The following is a 20,826-nucleotide window of genomic DNA, read 5'->3' on the forward strand; positions in this document are numbered from 1 at the left end:
CATACACACCTCCCCCCACCCTCACACATATACACCTCCCCCACCCTCACACATACACACCTCCCCCACCCTCACACATACACACCTCCCCCTACCCTCACACATACACACCTCCCCAATGCCCCCACACACACACACACACCTCCCCAATCCCTTGCACATACACACCTCCCCCCCCACCCTAACACATACACACCTCCCCCCACCCTAACACATACACACCTCCCCCCACCCTCACACATACACACCTCCCCCACCCTCACACATACACACCTCCCCCCACCCTCACACACCTCCCCCCACCCTCACACATACACATCTCCCCAATCCCACAGACATACACACCTCCCCAATCCCACACACACACACCTCCCAAATCCCTCGCACATACACACCTCCCCCCACCCTCACACATACACACCTCCCCCCACCCTCACACACACACACCCTCCCCCAATCCCACACACATACACACCTCCCCCATCCACACACATACACACCTCCCCAATCCCACACACATACACACCTCCCCCACCCTCACACATACACACCTCCCCCCACCCTCACACACCTCCCCCACCCTCACACATACACATCTCCCCAATCCCACACACATACACACCTCCCCAATCCCACACACACACACACACACCTCCCCAATCCCTCGCACATACACACCTCCCCCCACCCTCACACATACACACCTCCCCCCACCCTCACACATACACACCTCCCCCCACCCTCACACATACACACCTCCCCAATCCCACGCACACACACACATGCACACCTCCCCAATCCACACACATGCACACCTCCCCCAATCCCACACACATGCACACCTCCCCAATCCCACACACATGCACACCTCCCCAATCCCACACACATACACACCTCCCCAATCCCACACACATACACACCTCCCCAATCCCACACACATACACACCTCCCCCCCACCCTCACACATACACACCTCTCCAATCCCACACACATACACACCTCCCCCCACCCTCACACATACACACCTCCCCCCACCCACACACATACACAACTCCCCAATCCCACACACATACACACCTTCCCCCAACCCTCACACATACACACCTCCCCCACCCACACACATACACACCTCCCCACCCACACACATACACACCTCCCCCCACCCACACACATACACAACTCCCCCAATCCCACACACATACACACCTTCCCCCAACCCTCACACATACACACCTCCCCCACCCACACACATACACACCCTCCCCCACCCACACACATACACACTCCCCCACCCACACACATACACACCTCCCCCACCCATACACATACACACCTCCCCCCACCCTCACACATACACACCTCCCCAATCCCACAGACATACACAGCTCCCCCACCCTCACACATACACACCTCCCCCCACCCTCACACATACACACCTCCCCCCACCCTCACACATACACACCTCCCCAATCCCACACAAATACACACCTCCCCCCACCCTCACACATACACACACCCCTCCCCCCACCCCACACATACACACCTCCCCACACCCTCACACATACACACCTCCCCACACCCTCACACATACACACCCTCCCCACACCCTCACACATACACACCTCCCCCAATCCACACACACACACACATGCACACCCTCCCCAATCCCACACACATGCACACCTCCCCAATCCACACACATGCACAACTCCCCAATCCCACACACATGCACACCTCCCCCAATCCCACACACATACACTGGCGACACACTTTATTCGAGCTCGGCTAGTCCCACGAATTCGGGTATACCCGGGTGTATTGAGGTTTGTGACTGTTTTCTGCCCGAGTGCATTGAGGTATTTTCCAGGCAGGGATTGAAGCATTTTATTCCGGCTGGCTGCAATACTGCACAGTATATATATATAAACTGCATTACAATTCATGAATTTATGCCATCTGGTAGACACGCGAAGCATTGCAGCCTATTAAATCCTAATCATTATCATTTAACAGATCAGCCGCCGTCAGCCAGGCATGAACCCAGGCTGGGAAGGCAAACGCAACGGGGCTTGTCAGAGGTGAGGAGCGGCGCATTCCAGGTATCTGCCAGGTACATACTGGGTATTTGCTCGAATAAAGTGTGTCGGTGCAGTACACACCTCCCCAATCCCACACACATACACACCTCCCCAATCCCACACACATACACACCTCCCCCCACCCTCACACACACACACCTCTCCAATCCCACACACATACACACCTCCCCCCCACCCTCACACATACACACCTCCCCCCACCCTCACACATACACACCTCCCCCCACCCACACACATACACAACTCCCCCAATCCCACACACATACACACCTTCCCCCAACCCTCACACATACACACCTCCCCCACCCCACACACATACACACCTCCCCCCACCCACAACACATACACACCTCCCCCACCCATACACACCCTCCCCCCACCCTCACACATACACACTCCCCAATCCCACAGACATACACAGCTCCCCCACCCTCACACATACACACCTCCCCCCACCCCTCACACATACACACCTCCCCCCACCCTCACACATACACACCTCCCCAATCCCACACACATACACACCTCCCCCCACCCCTCACACATACACCTCCCCCCCACCCCCACACATACACACCTCCCCACATACACACCTCCCCACACCCTCACACATACACACCTCCCCACACCCTCACACATACACACCTCCCCCTACCCCACACACATACACACCTACCACCCACCCACAACACATACACACCTCTCCCCCCACCCACACACATACACACCTCCCCCCACCCTCACACATACACACCTCCCCCCACCCTCACACATACACACCTCCCCCCACCCTCACACATACACACCTCACACCCCACCCCTCACACATACACACCTCCCCCCACCCTCACACATAATACACCTCCCCCACCCTCACACATCCCCTACCCTCACACATACACACCTCCCCAATGCCCCACACACACACACACACCTCCCAATCCCTTGCACATACACACCTCCCCCCCACCCTAACACATACACACCTCCCCCCACCCTAACACATACACACCTCCCCCACCCTCACACATACACACCTCCCAAACCTCACACATACACACCTCCCCCACCCTCACACATACACACCTCACACCCACCCTCACACATACACACCTCCCCCACCCTCACACATATACACCTCCCCACCCTCACACATACACACCTCCCCCACCCTCACACATACACATCTCCCCCACCCTCACACATACACACCTCCCCCTACCCTCACACATACACACCTCCCCAATGCCCCACACACACACACACACACCTCCCCAATCCCTTGCACATACACACTCCCCCCCACCCTAACACATACACACCTCCCCCACCCTCACACATATACACCTCCCCCACCCTCACATACACACCTCCCAATCCCACACACACACACACACCTCCCCAATCCTCGCACATACACACCTCCCCCACCCTCACACATACACACTCCCCCTCACACATACACACCTCCACCCTCACACATACACACCTCCCCAATCCCTCACACATACACACCTCCCAAACACCACACACATACACACCTCCCCAATCAACACACATACACACCTCCCCAATCCACACACATACACACCTCCCCAATCCACACACATACACACCTCCCAATCCCACACACATACACCTCCCCAATCCACACACATACACACCTCCCCACTCCCTCACACATACACACCTCCCCCAATCCCTCACACATACACACCTCCCCAATCCCACACACATACACACCTCCCCCCACCCACACACATACACACCTCCCCCACCCTCACACATACACACCTCCCCCCACCCTCACACATACACACCTCCCCCACCTTCACACATACACACCTCCCCCACGCTCACACATACACACCTCCCCCACCCTCACACATACACACCTCCCCACCCTCACACATACACACCTCCCTCACACATACACACCTCCCAATCCACACACATACACACTCATCCACCATCCCACACACATACACACCTCCCAATCCCACACACATACACACCTCCACCCTCACACACATCTCCCCAATCCCACACACATACACACCTCCCCCACCCACACACATTCACACCTCCCCACCCTCACACATACACACCTCCCCACCCTCACACATACACACCTCCCCCACCCTCACACATACACACCTCCCCCCCCCTCACATATACACCTCCCCCACCCTCACACACACACCTCCCCATCCCACATACACACCTCCTCACACATAACACCTCTCCAATCCCACACACATACACACCTCCCCCACCCTCACACATACACACCTCTACAATCCCACACATACACACCTCCCACCCTCACACATACACACCTCCCCCACCTCACACATACACACCTCCCCACCCACACACATACTCAAGGCCAATCCACACATATACTCAAGAAATAATATATATGTATATCCCCACCCACACACATACACACCTCCCCACCCACACACATACACACCTCCCCACCCATACACACCTCCCCCACCCTCACACATACACACCTCAGATCCTACAGACATACACAGCTCCCCACCCTCACACATACACCTCCCCCCACCCTCACTGTATATACGAAAATCAAATAATACTGTCTATCAGCACAAACCTCTACTCAGTATCTCACCCCCCTCACACATACACACCTCCCCACACCCTCACACATACACACCTCCCCACACCCTCACACATACACACCTCCCCACACCTCACACATACACACCTCCCCCCACCCACACACATACACACCTCCCCCACCCACACACATACACACCTCCCCCCACCCACACACATACACACCTCCCCCCACCCTCACACATACACACCTCCCCCCACCCTCACACATACACACCTCCCCCCACCCTCACACATACACACCTCACACCCACCCTCACACATACACACCTCCCCCACCCTCACACATATACACCTCCCCCACCCTCACACATACACACCTCCCCCACCCTCACACATACACATCTCCCCCACCCTCACACTTACACACCTCCCCTACCCTCACACATACACACCTCCCCAATGCCCCCCACACACACACACACCTCCCCAATCCCTTGCACATACACACCTCCCCCCCACCCTAACACATACACACCTCCCCCCACCCTAACACATACACACCTCCCCCCACCCAAACACATACACACCTCCCCAACCTCACACATACACACCTCCCCCCACCCTCACACATACACACCTCACACCCACCCTCACACATACACACCTCCCCCACCCTCACACATATACACGTCCCCCACCCTCACACATACACACCTCCCCCACCCTCACACATACACATCTCCCCCACCCTCACACATACACACCTCCCCCTACCCTCACACATACACACCTCCCCAATGCGCCACACACACACACACACACACACACCTCCCCAATCCCTTGCACATACACACCTCCCCCCCACCCTAACACATACACACCTCCCCCCACCCTCACACATATACACCTCCCCCACCCTCACATACACACCTCCCCAATCCCACACACACACACACACCTCCCCCCACCCTCACACATACACACCTCCCCCCACCCTCACACATACACACCTCCCCAATCCCACACACATACACACCTCCCAAACACCACACACATACACACCTCCCAATCCAACACACATACACACCTCCCCAATCCCACACACATATACACCTCCCCAATCCCACACACATACACACCTCCCCAATCCCACACACATACACACCTCCCCAATCCCACACACATACACACCACCCCCCACCCTCACACATACACACCTCCCCAATCCCACACACATACACACCTCCCCCCACCCACACACATACACACCTCCCCCCCACCCTCACACATACACACCTCCCCCCACCCTCACACATACACACCTCCCCCCCACGCTCACACATACACACCTCCCCCACCCTCACACATACACACCTCCCCCACCCTCACACATACACACCTCCCCCACCCTCACACATACACACCTCCCCCACCCTCACACATACACACCTCCCCAATCCCACACACATACACACCTCCCCAATCCCACACACATACACACCTCCCCAATCCCACACACATACACACCTCCCCAATCCCACACACATACACACCTCCACCCTCACACACATCTCCCCAATCCCACACACATACACACCTCCCCCCACCCACACACATTCACACCTCCCCCCACCCTCACACATACACACCTCCCCCCACCCTCACACATAAACACCTCCCCCCACCCTCACACATACACACCTCCCCCCCCTCACACATATACACCTCCCCCACCCTCACACATACACACCTCCCCCTACCCTCACACATACACATCTCCCCAATCCCACACACCTCCCCAATCCATCGCACATACACACCTCCCCCCACCCTCACACATACACACCTCCCCCCACCCTCACACATACACACCTCCCCCCACCCTCACACATACACACTCTCCCACCCTCACACATACACACACACACACACACACACACCTCCCAAATCCCACACACACACACACCTCCCCAATCTCACACACACACACCTCCCCAATCCCACACACACACACACACCTCCCCAAACCCACACACATACACACCTCCCCAATCCCACACACATACACACCTCCCCAATCCCACACACATACACACCTCCCCAATCCCACACACATACACACCTCCCCCCACCCTCACACATACACACCTCCCCAATCCCACACACATACACACCTCCCCCCACACTACACACATACACACCTCCCCCCACCCTCACACATACACACCTCCCCAATCCCACACACATACACACCTCCCCAATCCCACACACATACACACCTCCCCAATCCCACACACATACACACCTCCCCCCACCCACACACATACACACCTCCCCCCACCCTCACACATACACACCTCCCCCCACCCTCACACATGCACATCTCCCCAATCCCACACACATACACACCTCCCCAATCACACACACACACACACACACACACACCTCCCCAATCCCTCGCACATACACACCTCCCTCCACCCTCACACATACACACCTCCCCAATCCCACACACATACACACCTCCCAAATCCCACACACATACACACCTCCCAAATCCCACACACATACACACCTCCCCAATCCCACACACATACACACCTCCCCAATCCCACACACATACACACACCCCCAATCCCACACACATACACACCTCCCCAATCCCACACACATACACACCACCCCCCACCCTCACACATACACACCTCCCCCCATCCTCACACATACACTACTCCCCCCACCCACACACATACACACCTCCCCCCACCCACACACATACACACCTCCCCCCACCCACACACATACACACCTCCCCCCACCCACACACATACACACCTCCCCCACCCTCACACATACACACCTCCCCAATCCCACACACATACACACCTCCCAAATCCCACACACATACACACCTCCCCAATCCCACACACATACACACCTCCCCAATCCCACACACATACACACCTCCCCAATCCCACACACATACACACCTCCCCAATCCCACACACATACACACCTCCCCAATCCCACACACATACACACCTCCCCAATCCCACACACATACACACCACCCCCACCCTCACACATACACACCTCCCCCCATCCTCCCACATACACACCTCCCCCCACCCACACACATACACTACTCCCCCACCCACACACATACACACCTCCCCAATCCCACACACATACACACCTCCCCAATCCCACACACATACACACCTCCCCAATCCCACACACATACACACCTCCCCAATCCCACACACATACACACCTCCCCAATCCCACACACATACACACCTCCCCAATCCCACACATACACACACATACACACCTCCCCAATCCCACACACATGCACACCTCCTCAATCCCACACACATACACACCTCCCCCCACCCTCACACATACACACCTCCCCCCACCCTCACACATACACACCTCCCCAATCCCACATACATACACACCTCCCCCCACCCTCACACATACACACCTCCCCCCACCCTCACACATACACACCTCCCCCACCCTCACACATATACACCTCCCCCACCCTCCCCCACCCTCACACATACACACCTCCCCCTACCCTCACACATACACATATCCCCAATCCCACACACATACACACCTCCCCAATCCCACACACACACACACCTCCCCAATCCCTCGCACATACACACCTCCCCCCCACCCTCACACATACACACCTCCCCCCCACCCTCACACATACACACCTCCCCCAACCTCACACATACACACCTCCCCCACCCTCACACATACACACACATACACACCTCCCCAATCCCACACACATACACACCTCCCCAATCCCACACACATACACACCTCCCCAATCCCACACACATACACACCTCCCCAATCCCACACACATACACACCTCCACCCTCACACACACATACACACCTCCACCCTCACACACATCTCCCCAATCCCACACACATACACACCTCCCCCCACCCACACACATACACACCTCCCCCCACCCTCACACATACACACCTCCCCCCACCCTCACACATACACACCTCCCCCTACCCTCACACATACACATATCCCCAATCCCACACACATACACACCTCCCCAATCCCTCGCACATACACACCTCCTCCCCACCCTCACACATACACACCTCCCCAATCCCACACACACACACACCTCCCCAATCCCTCGCACATACACACCTCCTCCCCACCCTCACACATACACACCTCCCCAATCACACACACACACACACCTCCCCCCACCCTCACACATAAACACCTCCCCCCACCCACACACATACACACCTTCCCCCACCCTCACACATACACACCTCCCCCTCCGCCCCCTCCCAGCGTGTATGTGAGGGTGGGGGAGGTGTGTATGTGTGAGGGTGGGGGGAGGTGTGTATGTGTGAGGGTGGGGGGAGGTGTGTATGTGTGAGGGTGGGGGGAGGTGTGTATGTGTGAGGGTGGGGGGAGGTGTGTATGTGTGAGGGTGGGGAAAGGTGTGTAGGTGTGTGGGATTGGGGAGGTGTGTGTGTGTGTATGTGTGAGGGATTGGGGAGGTGTGTGTGTGTATGTGTGGGATTGGGGAGGTGTATATGTGTGTGGGATTGGGGAGGTGTGTATGTGTGTGGGATTGGGGAGGTGTGTATGTGTGTGGGATTGGGGAGATGTGTGTGGGATTTGGGAGGTGTGTATGTGTGTGGAATTGGGGAGGTGTGCATGTGTGTGGGATTGGGGAGGTGTGTATGTGTGTGGGATTGGGGAGGTGTGTATGTGTGAGGGTGGGGGGAGGTGTGTATGTGTGTGGGATTGGGGAGGTGTGAATGTGTGTGGGATTGGGGAGGTGTGTATGTGTGAGTGTGGGGGGAGGTGTGTATGTGTGTGGGATTGGGGAGGTGTGTATGTGTGTGGGATTGGGGAGGTGTGTATGTGTGTGGGATTGGGGAGGTGTGTATGTGTGTGGGATTGGGGAGGTGTGTATGTGTGAGGGTGGGGGGAGATGTGTATGTGTGAGGGTGGGGGGAGGTGTGTATGTGCGAGGGTGGGGGGAGGTGTGTATGTGTGTGGGATTGGGGAGGTGTGTATGTGCGAGGGTGGGGGGAGGTGTATATGTGTGTGGGATTGGGGAGGTGTGTATGTGTGTGGGATTGGGGAGGTGTGTATGTGTGTGGGATTGGGGAGATGTGTGTGTGAGGGTGGAGGTGTGTATGTGTGTGGGATTGGGGAGGTGTGTATGTGTGTGGGATTGGGGAGGTGTGTATGTGTGTGGGATTGGGGAGGTGTGTATGTGTGTGGAATTGGGAGGTGTGTATGTGTGAGGGTGGAGGTGTGTATGTGTGTGGGATTGGGGAGGTGTGTATGTGTGAGGGTGGGGGGAAGTGTGTATGTGTGTGGGATTGGGGAGGTGTGTATGTGTGTGGGATTGGGGAGGTGTGTATGTGTGTGGGATTGGGGAGGTGTGTATGTGTGTGGGATTGGGGAGGTGTGTATGTGTGTGGGATTGGGGAGGTGTGTATGTGTGTGGGATTGGGGAGGTGTGTATGTGTGTGGGATTGGGGAGGTGTGGATGTGTGAGGGTGGGGGGAGGTGTGTATGTGTGTGGGATTGGGGAGGTGTGTATGTGTGTGGGATTGGGGATGTGTGTATGTGCGAGGGATTGGGGAGGTGTGTATGTGTGTAGGATTGGGGAGGTGTGTATGTGTGAGGGTGGAGGTGTGTATGTGTGTGGGATTTGGGAGGTGTGTATGTGTGAGGGTGGAGGTGTGTATGTGTGTGGGATTGGGGAGGTGTGTATGTGTGAGGGTGGAGGTGTGTATGTGTGTAGGATTGGGGAGGTGTGTACAGTAGAGGCAGCGATTATTCTAATCAAAAACCAGTGTCAATTCCCCAAAAGACCCAGGTACACCCAGGTACATTCTGAATACAAGCCTTAAACTTTCCTTAAACTAGCCCAGCATTTTTGCATTGATTAATGGCCTATCAGATTAACAGCGGGGGTCCCTGGCAGTCCCATTCAAACTGAATTGGACTGCCAGGGATCCCTGCTGTGTTAATCCTATGGGTCGTTAGTCAATGCAGAAATGCCTTAAACGTGCCTCAAACTAGCCCAGAACATACCCAGCACACACCCAGCACACACCCAGCACACACCCAGCACACACCCAGCACACACCCAGCATGTAACCCGGCTAGTTTACAGCAAATGTTAGAATAAGCGTTGCCTCTACTGTATGTGTGTGGGATTGGGGAGGTGTGTATGTGTGAGGGTGGAGGTGTGTATGTGTGTGGGATTGGGGAGGTGTGTATGTGTGAGGGTGGAGGTGTGTATGTGTGAGGGTGGGGGGAGGTGTGTATGTGTGAGGGTGGGGGGAGGTGTGTATGTGTGAGGGTGGGGGGAGGTGTGTATGTGTGTGGGATTGGGGAGGTGTGTATGTGTGTGGGATTGGGGAGGTGTGTATGTGTGTGGGATTGGGGAGGTGTGTATGTGTGTGGGATTGGGGAGGTGTGTATGTGTGAGGGTGGGGGGAGGTGTGTGAGGGTGGGGGGAGGTGTGTGAGGGTGGGGGGAGGTGTGTGAGGGTGGGGGGAGGTGTGTATGTGTGTGGGATTGGGGAGGTGTGTATGTGTGAGGGTGGGGGAGGTGTGTTTGTGTGTGGGATTGAGGAGGTGTGTATGTGTGTGGGTGGGGGGAGGTGTGTATGTGTGAGGGTGGGGGAGGTGTGTATGTGTGAGGGTGGGGGAGGTGTGTATGTGTGAGGGTGGGGGAGGTGTGTATGTGTGAGGGTGGGGGGAGGTGTGCATGTGTGTGGGATTGGGGAGGTGTGCATGTGTGTGGGATTGGGGAGGTGTGCATGTGTGTGGGATTGGGGAGGTTTGTATGTGTGAGGGTGGGGGAGGTGTGTGAGGGTGGGGGGAGGTGTGTGTGTGTGTGTGTGTGTGTGTGTGTGTGTGAGGGTGGGGGGGAGGTGTGCATGTGTGTGGGATTGGGGAGGTGTGTATGTGTGAGGGTGGGGGAGGTGTGTATGTGTGAGGGTGGGGGAGGTGTGTGTGTGTGGGATTGGGGAGGTGTGAGTGTGGGGGATTGGGGAGGTGTGTATGTGTGTGGGATTGGGGAGGTGTGTATGTGTGTGGGATTGGGGAGGTGTGTGTGTGGGATTGGGGAGGTTTGTGTGTGTGTGTGTGGGATTGGGGAGGTGTGTGTGTGGGATTGGGGAGGTGTGTATGTGTGAGGGTGGGGGGAGGTGTGTATGTGTGTGGGATTGGGGAGGTGTGTGTGTGTGTGGGATTGGGGAGGTGTGTGTGGGGGGGATTGGGGATATGTGTGTGTGTGAGGGTGGGGGGAGGTGTGTATGTGTGTGGGATTGGGGAGGTGTGTGTGTGTGTGTGAGGGTGGGGGGAGGTGTGTATGTGTGTGGGATTGGGGAGGTGTGTATGTGTGTGGGATTGGGGATGTGTGTATGTGCGAGGGATTGGGGAGGTGTGTATGTGTGTAGGATTGGGGAGGTGTGTATGTGTGAGGGTGGAGGTGTGTATGTGTGTGGGATTGGGGAGGTGTGTATGTGTGAGGGTGGAGGTGTGTATGTGTGTGGGGTTGGGGAGGTGTGTACAGTAGAGGCAGCGATTATTCTAACAAAAACCAGTGTCAATTCCCCAAAAGACCCAGGTACACCCAGGTACATTCTGAATACAAGCCTTAAACTTTCCTTAAACTAGCCCCAGCATTTCTGCATTGATTAATGGCCTATCAGATTAACAGCGGGGGTCCCTGGCAGTCCCATTCAAACTGAATTGGACTGCCAGGGATCCCTGCTGTGTTAATCCTATGGGTCGTTAGTCAATGCAGAAATGCCTTAAACGTGCCTCAAACTAGCCCAGAACATACCCAGCACACACCCAGCACACACCCAGCACACACACCCAGCACACACACCCAGCACACACACCCAGCACACACCCAGCACACACCCAGCATGTAACCCGGCTAGTTTACAGCAAATGTTAGAATAAGCGTTGCCTCTACTGTATGTGTGTGGGATTGGGGAGGTGTGAATGTGTGAGGGTGGAGGTGTGTATGTGTGTGGGATTGGGGAGGTGTGTATGTGTGAGGGTGGGGGGAGGTGTGTATGTGTGAGGGTGGGGGGAGGTGTGTATGTGTGTGGGATTGGGGAGGTGTGAATGTGTGAGGGTGGGGGGAGGTGTGTATGTGTGTGGGATTGGGGAGGTGTGTATGTGTGAGGGTGGAGGTGTGTATGTGTGAGGGTGGGGGGAGGTGTGTATGTGTGAGGGTGGGGGGAGGTGTGTATGTGTGAGGGTGGGGTGAGGTGTGTATGTGTGTGGGATTGGGGAGGTGTGTATGTGTGTGGGATTGGGGAGGTGTGTATGTGTGTGGGATTGGGGAGGTGTGTATGTGTGTGGGATTGGGGAGGTGTGTATGTGTGTGGGATTGGGGAGGTGTGTATGTGTGAGGGTGGGGGGAGGTGTGTGAGGGTGGGGGGAGGTGTGTGAGGGTGGGGGGAGGTGTGTGAGGGTGGGGGGAGGTGTGTGAGGGTGGGGGGAGGTGTGTGAGGGTGGGGGGAGGTGTGTGAGGGTGGGGGAGGTGTGTATGTGTGTGGGATTGGGGAGGTGTGTATGTGTGAGGGTGGGGGAGGTGTGTTTGTGTGTGGGATTGAGGAGGTGTGTATGTGTGTGGGTGGGGGGAGGTGTGTATGTGTGAGGGTGGGGGAGGTGTGTATGTGTGAGGGTGGGGGAGGTGTGTATGTGTGAGGGTGGGGGAGGTGTGTATGTGTGAGGGTGGGGGGAGGTGTGCATGTGTGTGGGATTGGGGAGGTGTGCATGTGTGTGGGATTGGGGAGGTGTGCATGTGTGTGGGATTGGGGAGGTTTGTATGTGTGAGGGTGGGGGAGGTGTGTGAGGGTGGGGGGAGGTGTGTGTGTGTGAGGGTGGGGGGGAGGTGTGCATGTGTGTGGGATTGGGGAGGTGTGTATGTGTGAGGGTGGGAGAGGTGTGTATGTGTGAGGGTGGGGGGAGGTGTGTATGTGTGAGGGTGGGGGAGGTGTGTGTGTGTGGGATTGGGGAGGTGTGAGTGTGGGGGATTGGGGAGGTGTGTATGTGTGTGGGATTGGGGAGGTGTGTATGTGTGTGGGATTGGGGAGGTGTGTGTGTGTGTGTGGGATTGGGGAGGTTTGTGTGTGTGTGTGTGGGATTGGGGAGGTGTGTGTGTGGGATTGGGGAGGTGTGTATGTGTGAGGGTGGGGGGAGGTGTGTATGTGTGTGGGATTGGGAGGTGTGTGTGTGTGGGATTGGGGAGGTGTGTGTGTGTGGGATTGGGGAGGTGTGTGTGGGGGGGATTGGGGATATGTGTGTGTGTGAGGGTGGGGGGAGGTGTGTATGTGTGTGGGATTGGGGAGGTGTGTGTGTGTGGGATTGGGGAGGTGTGTATGTGTGAGGGTGGGGGAGGTTTGTATGTGTGAGGGTGGGGGGAGGTGTGTATGTGTGAGGGTGGGGGGAGGTGTGTGTGTGTGGGATTGGGGAGGTGTGTATGTGTGGGATTGGGGAGGTGTGTGTGTGTGGGATTGGGGAGGTGTGTGTGTGTGTGGGATTGGGGAGGTGTGTATGTGTGAGGGTGGGGGGAGGTGTGTATGTGTGGGTGGGGGAGGTGTGTATGTGTGTGGGATTGGGGAGGTTTGTATGTGTGAGGGATTGGGGAGGTGTGTGTGTGTGAGGGTGGGGGGAGGTGTGTGTGTGTGAGGGTGGGGGGAGGTGTGTGTGTGTGAGGGTGGGGGGAGGTGTGTGTGTGTGTGGGGGGATTGGGGAGGTGTGTATGTGTGTATGGGATTGGGGAGGTGTGTATGTGTTAGGGTGGGGGAGGTGTGTATGTGTGAGGGTGGGGGGAGGTGTGTATGTGTGTGGGATTGGGGAGGTGTGTGTTTGGGGGATTGGGAGGTTTGTATGTGTGAGGGATTGGGAGGTTTGTATTTGAGGTGGGGGGAGGTGTGTGTGTGTGTGTGTGTGTGTGTGTGTGTGTGTGTGTGTGTGTGTGTGTGTGTGTGTGTGTGTGTGTGTGTGTGTGTGTGTGTGTGTGTGTGTGTGTGTGTGTGTGTGTGTGTGTGTGTGGGATTGGGGAGGTGTGTATGTGTGTGGGATTGGGGAGGTGTGTATGTGTGTGGGATTGGGGAGGTGTGTATGTGTGTGGGATTGGGGAGGTGTGTATGTGTGTGGGATTGGGGAGGTGTGTATGTGTGTGGGATTGGGGAGGTGTGTATGTGTGTGTGGGATTGGGGAGGTGTGTATGTGTTAGGGTGGGGGAGGTGTGTATGTGTGAGGGTGGGGGGAGGTGTGTATGTGTGTGGGATTGGGGAGGTGTGTGTTTGGGGAATTGGGGAGGTGTGTATGTGTGAGGGATTGGGGAGGTTTGTATGTGAGGGTGGGGGGAGGTGTGTGTGTGTGTGTGTGTGTGTGTGTGGGATTGGGGAGGTGTGTATGTGTGTGGGATTGGGGAGGTGTGTGTGTGGGGGGAGGTGTGTATGTGTGTGGGATTGGGGAGGTGTGTATGTGTGGGGATTGGGGAGGTGTGTATGTGTGGGGGATTGGGAGGTGTGTATGTGTGGGGGATTGGGGAGGTGTGTATGTGTGGGGGATTGGGGAGGTGTGTATGTGTGGGGGATTGGGGAGGTGTGTATGTGTGTGGGATTGGGGAGGTGTGTATGTGTGGGGGATTGGGGAGGTGTGTATGTGTGGGGGATTTGGGAGGTGTGTATGTGTGGGGGATTGGGGAGGTGTGTATGTGTGTGGGATTGGGGAGGTGTTATATGTGGTGTGTGGTGTGAGGAGTGGGTGGAGTGTGGTGAGGATGGGTGGAGGTGTGTGAGGATGGGTGGAGGTGTGTGAGGATGGGTGGAGGTGTGTGAGGATGGGTGGAGGTGTGTGAGGATGGGTGGAGGGTGAGTGGTGGGGGGGAGGTGTGATGGGTGGGGAGTGTGCGGATGGTGGAGGTTGTGGAGGATGGGTGGAGGTGGGATGGGTGGAGGTGTGTGAGGATGGGTGGAGGTGTGTGAGGATGGGTGGAGGTGTGTGAGGATGGGTGGGGGACAGTGTGTGGGGGGGGAAGTGTGTGAGGATGGGTGGAGGTGTGTGAGGATTGGTGGAGGTGTGTGAGGATGGGTGGAGGTGTGTGAGGATGGGTGGAGGTGTGTGAGGATGGGTGGGGACAGTGTGTGGGGGGAGGGAAGAGGTGTGTGAGGATGGGTGGGGACAGTGTGTGGGGGGGGAAGTGTGTGAGGATGGGTGGAGGTGTGTGAGGATTGGTGGAGGTGTGTGAGGATGGGTGGAGGTGTGTGAGGATGGGTATAGGTGTGTGAGGATGGGTGGAGGTGTGTGAGGATGGGTGGAGGTGTGTGAGGATGGGTGGAGGTGTGTGAGGATGGGTGGGGACAGTGTGTGGGGGGGGGAAGTGTGTGAGGATGGGTGGAGGTGTGTGAGGATTGGTGGAGGTATGTGAGGATGGGTGGAGGTGTGTGAGGATGGGTGGAGGTGTGTGAGGATGGGTGAGGTGTGTGAGGATGGGTGGAGGTGTGTGAGGATGGGTGGGGACAGTGTGTGGGGGGGAAGTGTGTGAGGATGGGTGGAGGTGTGTGAGGATTGGTGGAGGTGTGTGAGGATGGGTGGAGGTGTGTGAGGATGGGTGGAGGTGTGAGAGGATGGGTGGGGACAGTGTGTGGGGGGGAAGTGTGTGAGGATGGGTGGAGGTGTGTGAGGATTGGTGGAGGTGTGTGAGGATGGGTGGAGGTGTGTGAGGATGGGTATAGGTGTGTGAGGATGGGTGGAGGTGTGTGAGGATGGGTGGAGGTGTGTGAGGATGGGTGGGGACAGTGTGGGGGGGGGGAGTGTGTGACCGGTTTATACCCCCTTTACCTCTTGGTCCGTACACACACAGTTGGGGGAGCACATACATGTATATATATTTATATTGTCTCTCTCCCTTTACCTCTCTTCTCTGCGGCTTCTCTGTGGGGGGGTCCTGGGTCCTGTCTCTGTGTGGGGGTCCTGGGTCCGGTCTCTGTGTGGGGGTTCTGGGTCGGGTCTCTGTGTGTGTGGGGGTTCTGTGTCGGGTCTCTGTGTGTGTGGGGGTTCTGGGTCGGGTCTGTGTGTGTGGGGGGGTTCTGGGTCGGGTCTCTGTGTGTGTGGGGGTTCTGGGTCGGGTCTGTGTGTGTGGGGGGTTCTGGGTCGGGTCTGTGTGTGTGGGGGGTTCTGGGTCGGGTCTGTGTGTGTGTGGGGGGGGTTCTGGGTCGGGTCTCTGTGTGTGTGGGGGTTCTGGGTCGGGTCTGTGTGTGTGTGGGCGTTCTGGGTCGGGTCTCTGTGTGTGTGGGGGGGTTCTGGGTCGGGTCTCTGTGTGTGTGGGGGTTCTGGGTCGGGTCTCTGTGTGTGGGGGGGTTCTGGGTCGGGTCTCTGTGTGGGGGGGGGGGGGGGGGTTCTGGGTCGGTCTCTGTGTGTGTGTGGGGGTTCTGGGTCGGGTCTGTGTGTGTGGGGGGGTTCTGGGTCGGGTCTCTGTGTGTGTGTGGGGGGGTTCTGGGTCGGGTCTCTGTGTGTGTGGGGGGGGTTCTGGGTCGGGTCTGTGTGTGTGTGGGCGTTCTGGGTCGGGTCTCTGTGTGTGGGGGGGTTCTGGGTCGGGTCTCTGTGTGTGTGGGGGGGTTCTGGGTCGGGTCTGTGTGTGTGTGGGGGTTCTGGGTCGGGTCTCTGTGTGTGGGGGGGGGTTCTGGGTCGGGTCTCTGTGTGTGTGGGGTGTGTGGGGGGTTCTGGGTCGGGTCTCTGTGTGTGGGGGGGTTCTGGGTCGGGTCTCTGTGTGTGGGGGGGGTTCTGGGTCGGGTCTCTGTGTGTGTGGGGGTTCTGGGTCGGGTCTCTGTGTGTGTAGGGGGGGTTCTGGGTCGGGTCTCTGTGTGTGTGGGGGGTTCTGGGTCGGGTCTCTGTGTGTGGGGGGGTTCTGGGTCGGGTCTCTTTGTGTGTGGGGGGGGTTCTGGGTCGGGTCTCTGTGTGTGTGGGGGGGGTTCTGGGTCGGGTCTCTGTGTGTGTGGGGGTTCTGGGTCGGGTCTCTGTGTGTGGGGGGGTTCTGGGTCGGGTCTCTGTGTGTGTGGGGGGGTTCTGGGTCGGGTCTCTGTTTGTGTGTGGGGGTTGTGGGTCGGGTCTCTGTGTGTGTGGGGGGGGTTCTGGGTCGGGTCTCTGTGTGTGTGGGGGTTCTGGGTCGGGTCTGTGTGTGTGTGGGCAATCTGGGTCGGGTCTCTGTGTGTGTGGGGGTTCTGGATCGGGTCTGTGTGTGTGTGGGGGTTGTGGGTCGGGTCTGTGTGTGTGTGGGGTTCTGGGTCGGGTCTCTGTGTGTGGGGGGGGGTTCTGGGTCGGGTCTCTGTGTGTGTGGGGGGGTTCTGGGTCGGGTCTGTGTGTGTGTGGGGGTTGTGGGTCGGGTCTGTGTGTGTGGGGGGGTTCTGGGTCGGGTCTCTGTGTGTGTGTGGGGGGGTTCTGGGTCGGGTCTCTGTGTGTGGGGGGGTTCTGGGTCGGGTCTCTGTGTGTGTGGGGGTTCTGGGTCGGGTCTCTGTGTATGTGGGGGGGGTTCTGGGTCGGGTCTATGTGTGTGTGGGGGTTCTGGGTCGGGTCTCTGTGTGTGGGGGGGTTCTGGGTCGGGTCTCTGTGTGTGTGGGGGTTCTGGGTCGGGTCTCTGTGTATGTGGGGGGGTTCTGGGTCGGGTCTATGTGTGTGTGGGGGTTCTGGGTCGGGTCTCTGTGTGTGGGGGGGTTCTGGGTCGGGTCTCTGTGTGTGTGGGGGGGGGGGGGGTTCTGGGTCGGGTCTCTGTGTGTGTGGGGGTTCTGGGTCGGGTCTCTGTGTGTGGGGGGGTTCTGTGTCGGGTCTCTGTGTGTGGGGGGGGTCTGGGTCGGGTCTCTGTGTGTGGGGGGGGGTCTGGGTCGGGTCTCTGTGTGTGTGGGGGGGTTCTGGGTCGGGTCTCTGTGTGTGTGGGGGGGTTCTGGGTCGGGTCTCTGTGTGTGTGGGGGGGTTCTGGGGTCGGGTCTCTGTGTGTGTGGGGGGGGTTCTGGGTCGGGTCTCTGTGTGTGGGGGGGGGTTCTGGGGCGGGTCTCTGTGTGTGTGGGGGTTGTGGGTCGGGTCTCTGTGTGTGTGGGGGGGTTCTGGTCGGTCTCTGTGTGTGGGGGGGTCTGGGTCGGGTCTCTGTGTGTGGGGGGGTTTTCTGGGTCGGGTCTCTGTGTGTGTGGGGGGGTTCTGGGTCGGGTCTCTGTGTGTGTGGGGGTTCTGGGTCGGGTCTCTGTGTGTGTGGGGGTTCTGGGTCGGTCTGTGTGTGGGGGTTCTGGGTCGGGTCTCTGTGTGTGGGGGGGGGTTCTGGGTCGGGTCTCTGTGTGTGTGGGGGTTCTGGGTCGGGTCTCTGTGTGTGGGGGGGTTCTGGGTCGGGTCTCTGTGTGTGGGGGGGGGTTCTGGGGCGGGTCTCTGTGTGTGTGGGGGTTGTGGGTCGGGTCTCTGTGTGTGGGGGGGGGTTCTGGGTCGGGTCTCTGTGTGTGTGGGGGTTGTGGGTCGGGTCTCTGTGTGTGGGGGGGGGGGTTCTGGGTCGGGTCTCTGTGTGTGTGGGGGGGGTTCTGGGTCGGGTCTCTGTGTGTGGGTGGGTTGTGGGTCGGGGCTCTGTGCGTGGAGATTTGGTCTCAGTGTCGGTTCTGGGTCCGGTTTCAGTGTCGGTTCTGGTCTCAGTGTCGGTTTCCCGGTTGCTAGGCACGCGCTGTAACTAAGGTACGGCGAGAGAGACGGGACAGAAAGAGCAGCGCGAAGTGAGAGACAAGCAGAGGGAGGGGGAGGGATATATAATAGAGAGGGAGGAGGGATATATAATAGAGAGGGAGGAGGATGTATAATAGAGAGGGAGGAGGGGGATATAATAGAGAGGAGGAGGGGGATATAATAGAGAGGGAGAAGGGATATATAATAGAGAGGGAGGAGGATATATAATAGAGAGGGAGGAGGGATGTATAATAGAGAGGGAGGAGGGGGATATAATAGAGAGGGAGGATGGGGATATAATAGAGAGGGAGAAGGGATATATAATAGAGAGGGATATGTAATAGAGAGGGAGGAGGAGGGATGTATAATAGAGTGGGAGGAGGGGAATATTTAATAGAGAGGGAGGGGGATACATAATAGAGAGGGAGGAGGGATATATAATAGAGAGGGAGGAGGGTATATAATAGAGAGAGGAGGAGGATATTTAATAGAGAGGGAGAGATGAGGGATATCATAATAGAGAGGGAGGGGAGGGATATATAATAGAGAGGGAGGAGGGAGGATATATAATAGAGAGGGAGGGGGGATATATAATAGAGAGGGAGGGGGGATATATAATAGAGAGGGAGGAGGAGGGATATATAATAGAGAGGGAGGGGGGATATATAATAGAGAGGGAGGAGGAGGGATATATAATAGAGAGGGAGGTGGTGATATATAATAGAGAGGGAGGGGGGATATATAATAGAGAGGGAGGGGAGGGATATATAATAGAGAGGGAGGGGGGGTATATAATAGAGAGGGAGGAGGAGGGATATATAATAGAGAGGGAGGAGGGGATATATAATAGAGAGGGAGGAGGGGGATATAATAGAGAGGGAGGAGGGGGATATAATAGAGAGGGAGGGGGGATATATAATAGAGAGGGAGGAGGGGATATATAATAGAGAGGGAGGAGGGGATATATAATAGAGGGAGGAGGGGGATATAAGAGAGGGAGGGGGAGGATATATAATAGAGAGGGAGGATGGGATATATAATAGAGAGGGAGGGGGAGGATATATAATAGAGAGAGAGGAGGAGGGATATATAATAGAGAGGGAGGAGGGGATATATAATAGAGAGGGAGGAGGGGATATATAATAGAGAGGGAGGAGAGGGGATATATAATAGAGAGGGAGGAGGGGGATATAATAGAGAGGGGGGATATATACTAGAGAGGGAGAAGGGGGATATATAATAGAGAGGGAGGAGGGGATATATAATAGAGAGGGAGAGGGAGGGATATATAATAGAGAGGGAGGAGGGGATATATAATGGAGGGGGAGGGATATATAATAGAGAGGGAGGAGGATATTTAATAGAGA

General features: G+C 56.9%; 1 protein-coding gene across 1 annotated transcript in view; it reads right to left on the reverse strand.

Moving 5' to 3' along the window:
* LOC142475165 (dynein heavy chain domain-containing protein 1-like) overlaps window positions 1–17,138 on the reverse strand; it is a 100,139-nt gene extending 83,001 nt beyond the window's left edge. The window contains exon 1 of the mRNA XM_075581138.1: window positions 16,683–17,138. The gene's annotated coding sequence lies outside the window, so the exon portion shown is untranslated. The remainder of the gene's footprint in view (window positions 1–16,682) is intronic.
* Window positions 17,139–20,826: the final 3,688 nt, after the last annotated feature.

This window comes from Ascaphus truei, unplaced genomic scaffold, assembly GCF_040206685.1.
Source record: "Ascaphus truei isolate aAscTru1 unplaced genomic scaffold, aAscTru1.hap1 HAP1_SCAFFOLD_1075, whole genome shotgun sequence".
Lineage (NCBI taxonomy): Eukaryota > Metazoa > Chordata > Amphibia > Anura > Ascaphidae > Ascaphus > Ascaphus truei.